General features: G+C 43.4%; 1 pseudogene; it reads right to left on the minus strand.

Moving 5' to 3' along the window:
* Nucleotides 1-6,362: 6,362 nt before the first annotated feature.
* On the minus strand, nucleotides 6,363-7,445 carry LOC135910997 (uncharacterized; annotated as a pseudogene).
* Nucleotides 7,446-10,769: the final 3,324 nt, after the last annotated feature.

Consider the following 10,769-nt stretch of genomic DNA (forward strand, 5'->3'; position numbering starts at 1 on the left):
CGCGCGGGAGGAGGCGTGCTCCAACAACCGGAAGTGGACGATGTGACGTCGCATCGTGACGCAGGACCAGTGAAGGCGGAGCTTAGCGCCGCTCGCTCGGCGAGCGAGTTGAGGAGGAAAGGCATGGCTAGGGAGGAGGGTAACTTCTAATCGCTTGTAACTCCATTAATACGTAACACTTCACTTAAATTGTGGTGCGAATGTTCTACTTAAGCTGTACCCTATGCGCCTACAAAATTTGTCCGAACCGTTTCAGGGGCCCTTTAACCGCGAAGAGGGTCAGGTCCACGAAGCACAACCTTCATCTTTCGGTAGAGGATGGGTTGGTAATATTTTTTCCTAGCTGCGACGTTAAAACAAAGACTACCGCACTTTTTAAATTTACAGATCCATGAATGACACCAAAGACATGTGTCCTGTCAAACACTTGTTGCGCTTGATATTTAAAAAAAGAATTAAGGGCTGTCAGGAGTTGCAATGTAGACAGCCAAACAGGAAGAAATTCTTGTGGCTTTTTGACTTCCACATAATTACATTTGCAAAAACAAAATGAGTTAACTTACATTGTTCTAAAATTCCAGTATTTCGCTGTAATGAAAGTGTTGAGGCAGCTGTGACGTGCTCTCATACTGCTCCCACCAGCGGCAAGTTATTTCTTCGTCGGCTATGATTTTCCGTTGCTCTATCATTTCTACACCCCAAATATAACAGCACATAACTTAGTCCTTTCCTTGGCTTCATTATCTATTACCCTCATGTGATTGTGACTCATAAAGCAAAGTATGCAAATCACAGTTTACTGGAAAAAATTGCTTTATTCTTATAATTTATTCGCACAGCAGATAATTGACGAGAGTGATGTCATGTTTGATTATTACAGTTTGCACCGCAGTAAATAATATTAGGCTTCGTGAACGAGATGCGCACAAATCCAGCTTTTTCGCAGAGCCCGTGGTCTGTACAATTTTGCCTGCAGCTGTGCCTAACCAAAATTACTCTACGATGGCTTCGCCATGAGGCTGCCACTGACGTATGCGCCATGCGCTGACGTAGAGCTACCATGCCCATTAACATAGACTGAATTTGCAGTGAAGCTTATATCAGTGCGGCCAATTTCTTTCGCCCTGTTCTTTCCGCGCAAGGCACTTCCGCTAACGAGTTTGCGTCGTCAGATTTCCACAGAAATCTACGATTTGATGTTCCAGTTGGGACGTATATGTGTTGCCGGTGCAGATAATTGCTTGCTTATGACATCGTCACCGTTGGTTAGCAGGTTTGCTTGTCCGAAAGGGAAGGATGAAGAAGTTTCATTTAACTTCCCGCAATCTTTTGAGCTGTTACATGGATGTTCTTTACAGCTATGATCGTCAGCGCGTGACCTATGTGCCGCAATTGTCAGTCTGCAGGGCTGGTGAAGAGGCCTGTGAAGGGAAAGTGCACGCAATACTTACTTGTGCTGCATTAGTAAACTGCCAAATGCCACAACTCTTAAAAAAACATTTTTACCGTGAGGAGAGGGTTAGTAAGCCAGAAAAATAAAACCGCTCGCGATGCCACCTTGAATTTCACCCACCACCTTGCCGTGACCTCATTGATCTTGATGGCGTTTGTAAGGGGGTAGCTCTCTTTCTTTTATTGCTGAGATGAAACACATTGCATTCAGTAAACGAGTTGAAGATACAAGTTTTTAAAAACTATTATAGAAGCCTATTGGCCAAAATACCAAACAAGTGCTATATTATCCCTCACGTCACACTCATGAACCGGCGTTGGCGATTCACGTCTAAATAAAAAAAAAGACTTATCGTGAGTGTTTAGTTTTTCCCTAGAATAATAAACATATTATCGCGACGTTAGGGCAAGTAGAAATCTGAAAATATTTAATGGTGTGTAAAGTAACTTTTCTCTTTTTTTCTCTTTGGAGTCATTTTAACATGAACGCTCAAGGCATCAACCTAATAGAGTAATAACTAGTAATGACAATTCTACTCTAGTAATAGGCTGCGGACACGGATATGGAGCCCTGAAGAAGAATAACGCGTCCATCGAAACTACTCTGGAAGTTGTGATGTTGAGGTGAGCGTGTGTGTGTCACACGCTCACCTCTACGAAGCCCTTTGTCATTATCATTGTTGTGAAACTTGATCCGGCCAGTACAAATGAGTGGGCTGCGGTGACACGAACTGGTCCGGACGGCGGCCCAAGGTGCATTGATAACGCAAGCAAAGTACCGAAGGTGGCGGCGCCAAGTGCGCTGATGAAGTTCCCGTCCTTATAAGCTGTTGTCACTCTTTGGCGCCTTATCCATCCGCGTTGAACTATTACCAACCGTGATCAAACGTGCCCCGGCGGCAGCTGCCTATATGGCACGACTGTGCGGACCGTATTTTGAAAGCGATCTGCTATAGCACCGCGCACTAGGTTCTTGCCACTTCGCGTTGAAGAGCGACGCGCGCACTTATCTTAAAAGCAATCTGCGAAAGGGGCACGGTGCGGCGTATGCTGATAGCTTCATGAGCGCTTTCTTCTCACCGCTTCGGTTGCGCTGAAACCACAAGCAGCAGAAAGGTAAAGTCGCTCGCTGCGGTGTGCTCTATCTTGAAAGCAATCGTCTGAAGGCACTGGCGGACGGTCGATTATTTCCGTTTGGTAAGCAGAGAAATACTTCATCAATTATTAAACGTTTATTGTAAAAATACTTAGAGGTCCTCTGCATATTTCTCTAAGCGACCACGATTCATTGCGACCACTCCGTTAATATAGCCAAAAAAAAAGAAAGATACGCCTCCGTTTTACGGATCTAGAGCGAAGCTTATATGCGGACGTGAGACAAGTACCACCACCGCAACTGACGTCACACGATGTTACACAAGCAGTGCTACCATAAGCAATGTCACATTCTTCTAGGGCGTCCACCAAGATCGAGTGCGTTATTGAACTATAACAATGTTTAAAACTGTGTTGCGTCGGAAGATTCCTGAAGCATGACTTACACACAAGCTGGAGACATGATAGCTTCCGATTGTTATTCGCACATACAAGAAAACAAAAATCTGTTAAGCGGAAACTCAAAAACAAAGCCACTTTTCAGCTGCCGTTTGAGGCCTGTCGGAGTGGCCGTGGTGGTGGTGGTAGCGCTAGCACAGCATACATCCTCCTTATTCTCCACTTATCGTTAAAGTAAGAAACTTCCACGGAGAACGGCGCGATCTTCAGCAGCTACATGTCATCGACAGTAAAAAACCACCACAATCAAAAGTTGATTCCGATTTAATTTAATAGTTTATAGCTCCTTCGTGCATCAAGGCACAGAACCCTTAGGTGGCAGGGTTGACGTGTGTACAGGCAGAAAGCTCAAGAAGGACAGACTCATGCCGAATACTGCAGGCAGCTCTCCGCTTTCAAATTTCGAGCTTTATTGTTTTCAACCAGAGGTGCTATAAGCATAAATTCAGACACATAAGCGTTTAACGACCAGGATGCGTTCTTGGCTTTCCAAATTCTTCGGTATTCATAATACTGGCATAGCTGTCTCCGAGACGTATATTCGCGATGACAGGAGGCTTAGAAGCAGGTTACAATATACTTACTTATCATAATTTCGTGTATCCACATGCACCGGATGTTGTAATCACATTTCTTTCTCTTTTTATTGCTTTTATTGGTGTTGACCTTGCCCGGTGTACTCGGGGAAACCTTTCTATAGAGGACAATTAAAGGAAACGTGCGGAGTTGAAACACGCACCAGTGGCAGCGATCCATAAAGCAGTTCAGGCGTCTTACTCGGGCTTGCTTATGCTTGGGAACCGAAAAGCCAAGTTGTGATTATGAAGCAGGCCGTTCTGGGGAACTTCGGAATAATTTTGACCACCCGGGGTTCTTTAACGTGCATAGAATGCACGGAACACGGGCATTCTTGCATCTCAACTTCATTGAAATGCGGCCCCGCCGCCGTCGGGAATTGATCCTGCAGCCGCGTACTTCTGCAACGCAAAGCCGCAGCTGCTAAGCCATGGCCACTCTGTGTTGCGCGGCCAGAAGGCAAAAGCGTCTTATTTATTGCAGCGCTTCACTAGAACAAGCTCAAAATACACCCGCTAGTCTAAATTTGAGATCGCTGTTCACTGTTGTCTTCTGCATTTGGGCAAATGCCACACCATCATGCGTTAAGCCGGACTTGATTCAGTATCTCCTCCAATAAATCGAAAGAAATCTTAGATTCCACCGGACTACTTGGCGCAGCAACACTTCATCAGAAAGGAGCTCCGTCCCCACCGCTTTGATTTCATTGCCGCCATGGAGAAAGAAGAAAACTGAGGGGATGCCCTAACGTCGCTCTTTGTTAAGCTCGGTGACGCCGCAAATTGGCGCGATTCCGTCATCTTGTCCGGGTAGATTCTCCCCTCTTGGGTAGTTTCTCCCCTCTCAAGAGGGTAGATTCTCCCCTCTTGACCAGCGGGTCCAATCGTGGTGCACAACATCGCGAAACCGTTGCCAAAGTCAGTCCGCGCGAGTATCGAGCTCTAGCGTTCAAAGAAGTTCATAATGAAATCCGCAAGTTAGACTGTGACATGCATTTGACATCGTGGCCGTGCTTGTCTTCGTTAGTCCCCTCTTTCGCGGTCACTTGTCGACATTCGCGCCATCAAACATCGTAGACTGTGAAGCCAGTCTCCGACTATTTTTGCCGGCTTCTCAGAAAATGAATCTGCGCATTCTCGCTTTCCCCCAAGAATGCACGGGCAATGGCCGGCAGCAAACTTTACGTATATCACGACCTACGGCTTGCACATTTCCAGTTTAGGAGAAGAAACATGTATTCTGCTCGTGGTTTAAGACGAATCGTTTTGGTATCCTGAAGAAGTTTCGGGTGGCCGCGCACCTCGGAGATGTGACGAGACACAGTGCGCCGACGAAAACGCCGGTGAAAAAGAACGCCGTTGCACGTTTAACCACGCTGGCTGCGGCCTGAGCTATATTGTTCGCACAGTAATGGAAACTTCACGGAAACGAAGTTCTGTGGTATGTAGAAAATTGTTCTCCCGTGTATGTCCCGTGTATGAAGGACAGAAGGCGCAAGGCGCCGAGGATTATATATATATATATATATATATATATATATATATATATATATATATATATATATATATATATATGGGCATGTTCAGATAAGAACGGTAATCGAGGTCCCATGACCATTTCTTGTTTTCAATGCAATTTTTATATCTGATGGGCAAATGTGTCCACACAAATGAATGAACCTTAGTTTTGTAAGAAACTTCGTAGTTTTCTCGGAAAAAAATCGTATGTCACAAGAGGTGGAGAACGTCGTTTTTGCCACTTCGCAAAGTTGCAAGTTTGGAGCCTCACTGCATCCACAATAAATTTTTTCCGCACATAAGTATTTTTCTGTTATCTCTTTGTAGCATGTACTATACGAATAAATAAAAAAACTTTTTTTTCGCTGTGTCAGTCTTCTAAATAAAAGATCCCAAACTTCGCTTCCGGAGCTATTTGGTGCAAAAAAGGAACTTTTCAGGGCAGCCTCAGGGCAAGATGCGTCAAGATATCCACACTTAATCTTTTTCTCAGCATTTTCCAGCTACTTTTACTCACTTTAGGCAAGTTTCGTAGTTCTACACTTGACAGATATTTTTCAATATGGCCTCAAATTTGGCCGAAGTTCAAAGACGTCAAAAAAGTGACAATTTTGACTTGGATTTAAAAAAAAAACATCCTCATCGAATTTCATTAAAATTTGCCTGAATAATCCTCAATACTTGATAATATTAGGGTACCAAAAATGTGTTGCATTATATTGTTTTAAAGTATGAAAATGAATACAAAACTGAGTTCAAGTTTTTGTTATCTAGAGTTGCTTATTACTGCCTCTTAGAAATAGTAACTCTCAGAAATTTGTTTTAGCATTCACTGAACTTGGTTACATTTTATTTACTACGATATCCGAGCCATCCTCAATGTTTGTAGAGCTTCTACTCGCTTGTTAGCGGTGTTCTTGATGCGTCAAAATGGGAATAAATTCGCTATTTCACCTGATGTGTCAAGAACTGGCTGGCGGCGGTCAAACGTTTTTTTTGTATTGCCTAAGTTGTCATCGTAAGTTACATTGGTAAGTAATCGATTCTTTAAAAATATTAGATCATTTATCGGTGCTTAGAAAAGTTTTTATATATATAAATGAATAATAATGTGTTTCTGAAGCCGACGTTTCCGCAACTGCATCTGTTTACCTCTGTGTTCAATGGTTCGACAGGGCACTGTCAGGATACTAAACGTCGTCTTCCGAGGGGGACAATTTATCTGCAAGGTTTTTAATCAGCAGGAATTTTAATCGCGACACAATTTACAAATGGCATGCCGCTTTATGTGCAGATTGCAATTCAGAAAATCCTAACAATAAACGGCAGCAGTTGACTTCGGTATGCACACATTACATTGTCCAGCCCGAAGCACAAACCAGATCACAGTCTCTTCCATTCCGAAGCAGCGGTGGATGCCACGTAGGATGCACTGCCTTCATTTGATTGAACGTACTTACACATGTGGAGTGTCTGAACTCCAGGCACTTTCTTTGCCGTTTTCCATTCTTCCTTCTTCATTTCGCGAAAGTCTGCAAGCTCCCTCTGTGGGAGCTCCAGAATGGTGATATTCTTTAGCGTTCCTTCAATTGCGTCCACGAAGCCGCTGGCTGTTTGTATGGCCTCACTTGCAGGCTTCCGCAAGTTGTGGTGTGATGCTCGATGTTTCACAAGCCCACCAACGCCGTCGCAAGCATTTTTGCCGTGTCCAGTGGCCGAAAACATCCATTTCGTCTCTTGACATTCACTGCGTTGTAGCTCATGAAACTGATATTTATTCTTGAAGTCAGCGGGAGCCCCGTCGCTCACATGTGTTATCTTGGTGTAGATTGGCTCGTTGTCTTCCAGGTGTGCTTTGATTTTTGACAGAGCCAAACATGCATGAGCTGAATCATGAGACATATCGTCGGAAATAACGGCGTAGTTCCGAGTCGATTTTCTTGACGTGACAACGCAGGTAAACACGGTGACCTGCTTTTTCTGCCAATGTTACGCTTGTACTGCGTCTGGAAGCACAACTGTCCAGTTTTTGGCGAAATCAAAATGCAGAACAATTGCACCTCTCTCGCAGCTCTGTTTTTCTTCATGTATTGCTTTTGCTTGCACAGATCTGATATAGCTGTGGGGAATCCATTTCATGGTCATTCTTAGAAATTCTCTCATAAATGATGAAGCGGTCAGAGTTTTTTTAACTAGCTCACCGCATTCCCATGAAGCAATCAACACCTCGTCCTCGCTGCTCATATCAAAATTTTCCAATGTGAAAATGCCATCTTGTGGACAGTGCTCACAATTCCTGAGGAAACATGACGCAGTAGGTTCCTCGCATACGCAGAGACTCTGCATTTCATCGGGAGAAAGCAACCTTCCGGAGGCGTTCTGCAGTCCTACGAGGCACAACTGAAAGTTTGCACAGCGCACGCAAACACACACTTGCCACTGTGGCGAGCATTTCATCCACTTAGGACGCAAGGATATGAATTTTGTGAGGCCAACCTGGGAGGCAGGGTGAGCTTGCTTGTAGAGGCGGAATGCTTCTCGCAAGGACCGCGTCATGAACCGTTTAGGTGCCCATTCCTTCTCTCCCTCCTTTTCGATTCTCACAACATCCTTTTTGTTCGGTGTCTGTCTAGAGCAATCGAGTTCATCCATGGTGTAATATTCTAAAAGGGTGGTAATATCTTCGTGTTGTAGCTTACATCTTGTATATCGCTCCTGTGTTGACCATACGCCTTCTTCATCCACCATCTTCTTCGATTTTCGAATAACGTACCTCGTTGCCTCTGGAATAACTTCCTGCACATATTTCACAGTTAGGTTACGTGGTATCAGTGTCAGCAGCTGGCAACGCTCTTGAAAGGACGTACATCTATTGTAGGCAGCATGTAGGTTGTCTTCCCACCTGCTGCATTGCGCACACATTTCTTGCGGCGCACGCGAAGTCTCTGGGATATTATATGCTGCCTGTATCCCTGATCGTATTTTCGTCACCATAGCTCTGGCCACCTCTTCCTGCTTTCGCTTTGCATAGGAAAGTCTGAGGCGTTTTTTAAGAGTGCTCGGTGGCTTTAGGGGCGAGATTTCGGAAGTAAGGCTGCCACTGGAGTTTAAATTTTCTACGATTTCTCCTCCAGGGCGGAATTCTTCGAATGCTTCGGTCGACTCTGCCTGCATATTATCTATGTCTTCCTTGAACCGACGGTAAAAATTCTGACAGACGAAGTCACTTTCTCGTACTCGGAGAGCTTCTTCGGGAAGTAGGACTTTTCTGAGAGCAGCGACATTGAGTGTCTTTACACTGCGAAAATTACGTCCTTTTTCAGTGCTCTGTTTGTGCCTTTTTGAGTAGTCGGCACAAAGCGTTCGCCGCGGAAATCTCTTCATGAATGCGAAAGCTCACCGCTTCCGAAGATTATCGTGGGACAGAAGAGCAGGTGACGGATGCAGGGCCCAGGGCTGCTTTTCCAAAAAAAGGAGATGGACAGATGGATGGATTTTTAACACAGGCTGCCCACCGTCGACACTGACGCTGGTTCGGTCTGGCGTACGAGCTGAGACTGAGATATCAAGTATGCTTGTCATGGGAGCCCTCGAGCGCAGAGAAACCACGTAAGTACAGAAAACGACCCCACCCTCTACCAGGCCTGCAAAACGACACGCGAAACTCGAGATCCGAACAACGTCCGCTCATCGGGCCTGCCTTGGTCGAAGGTCCAAGGCTGAGGTATAACTGCCAGGCGTTCGGTGCGTTGCGATGGAAAGACGATAGCGGCGGCTAAAGCCTCGGTGCGGTGGCGCGGCACACATGGTGCTATGAAATTCAGGGTCGCGCCGGGCGTTATATAGCTATAGGAGCGGCTGCCAAGCGCGGTTCATCCATGGAGCGGCGGCAGCTCGTTAAAGGCATCTAAGAGTAGCGACGGGTGCATTAAATGTTTGCATGAACGACAACTAACCACACGTCACTCCAACATAACGTTCTCGAATATGCTTACAGTAAGTTAAGTCCCACTGTTAGAAGAGTACGAAAGCGAATAGGAGCTTTAGACCTTTGATTGTAAAAAAATAAATAAAAAAAACTTAAAGATCACACTTATGAACTCAGCAACTGTAGCGTTTAAAAGTTACCCGCAAAAAGACAATACTGAATCCAGCTTCTCACGATAGCGCATCCTAAGAGAAAATACTGAGCAATCTTAGGGATTGAAATCATGAACTCAGTTATGTATTCATTTTCATACTTTAAAACAATATAATGCAACACTTTTTTGGTACCCTAATATTATCAAGTATTGAGGATTATTCAGGCAAATTTTAATGAAATTCGATGATGATGTTTTTTTTTAAATCCAAGTCAAAATTGTCACTTTTTTGAAGTTTTTGAACTTCGGCCAAATTTGAGGCCATATTAAAGAATATCTGTCAAGTGTAGAACTACAAAACTTGCCTAAAGTGAGTAAAAGTAGCTGGAAAGTACTGAGAAAAACATTAAGTGTGGATATCTTTATGCATCTTGCCCTGAGGCTGCCCTGAAAAGTTCCTTTTTTTGCACCGAATATCTCCGGAAGCGAAGTTTGGGATTTTTTATTTAGAAGATTGATACAGCGAAAAAAAGTCTTTTTATTTGTTCGTATAGTACATGTTACAAAGAGATAACAGAAAAATACTTATGTGCGGAAAAAATTTATTGTGGATGCAGTGAGGTTCCAAACTTGCAACTTTGCGAAGTGGCAAAAACGACGTTCTCCACGATTTTGTGACATACGATTTTTTTCCGAGAAAACTACGAAGTTTCTTGCAAAACTAAGGTTCACTCCTTTGTGTGGACACATTTGCCCATCACATATAAAAATTGCATTGAAAACAAAAGAAAGTCATGGGACCTCGATTACCGTTCTTATCTGAACATGCCCATATATATATATATATATATATATATATATATATATATATATATATATATATATATATATATATGTATATATATATATATATAAACGAGAAGAAAGGGGGTTAACCGAGGGACCCGATATTTATTAGTCATATAATGAGAAGCCAACAAACACTGACACCAAGGACAACATAGGGAATCCTATGTTGTCCTTGGTGTCAGTGTTTGTTGGCTTCTCGTTATATGACTAATATATATATATATATATATATATATATATAGTTGAAGAAACGAAGGAGCACACTTACGAAAATTGCATTTTTATTCTTGTAACCTTTCTGCCGTGGCATGGCCTTCGTCGTTTATTCTGACCCAGGTTGTGCTACGGCCAAAACGTTACAACATTAAAAATGCACTTTTCGTAAGGGTGCTCCTTCGTTTCTTCAACTAACTATGCAACGGACCAACAGACCTCTTCCTTCAATTATATATATATATATATATATATATATATATATATATATATATATATATATATATATATGAACGCAAAGAAAGCGGGTTAACCGAGGGGCCCGATTTTTATTAGTCATATCATCAGAAGCCAACAAACACCACTGACACCAAGAACAGCATAAGGGAAATTACTTGTGCTTATGACATGAAATAAAGAAACGATAAATTAATGTAAATTAAAGTGGATGAAAAAACAACTTGCCGCAGGTGGGAACCAAACCCACAACCATTCATTCCTCGCGTTCGTTACTTAACGAGTGTCC

The sequence above is a fragment of the Dermacentor albipictus genome, chromosome 2 (genome assembly GCF_038994185.2).
Source record: "Dermacentor albipictus isolate Rhodes 1998 colony chromosome 2, USDA_Dalb.pri_finalv2, whole genome shotgun sequence".
Lineage (NCBI taxonomy): Eukaryota > Metazoa > Arthropoda > Arachnida > Ixodida > Ixodidae > Dermacentor > Dermacentor albipictus.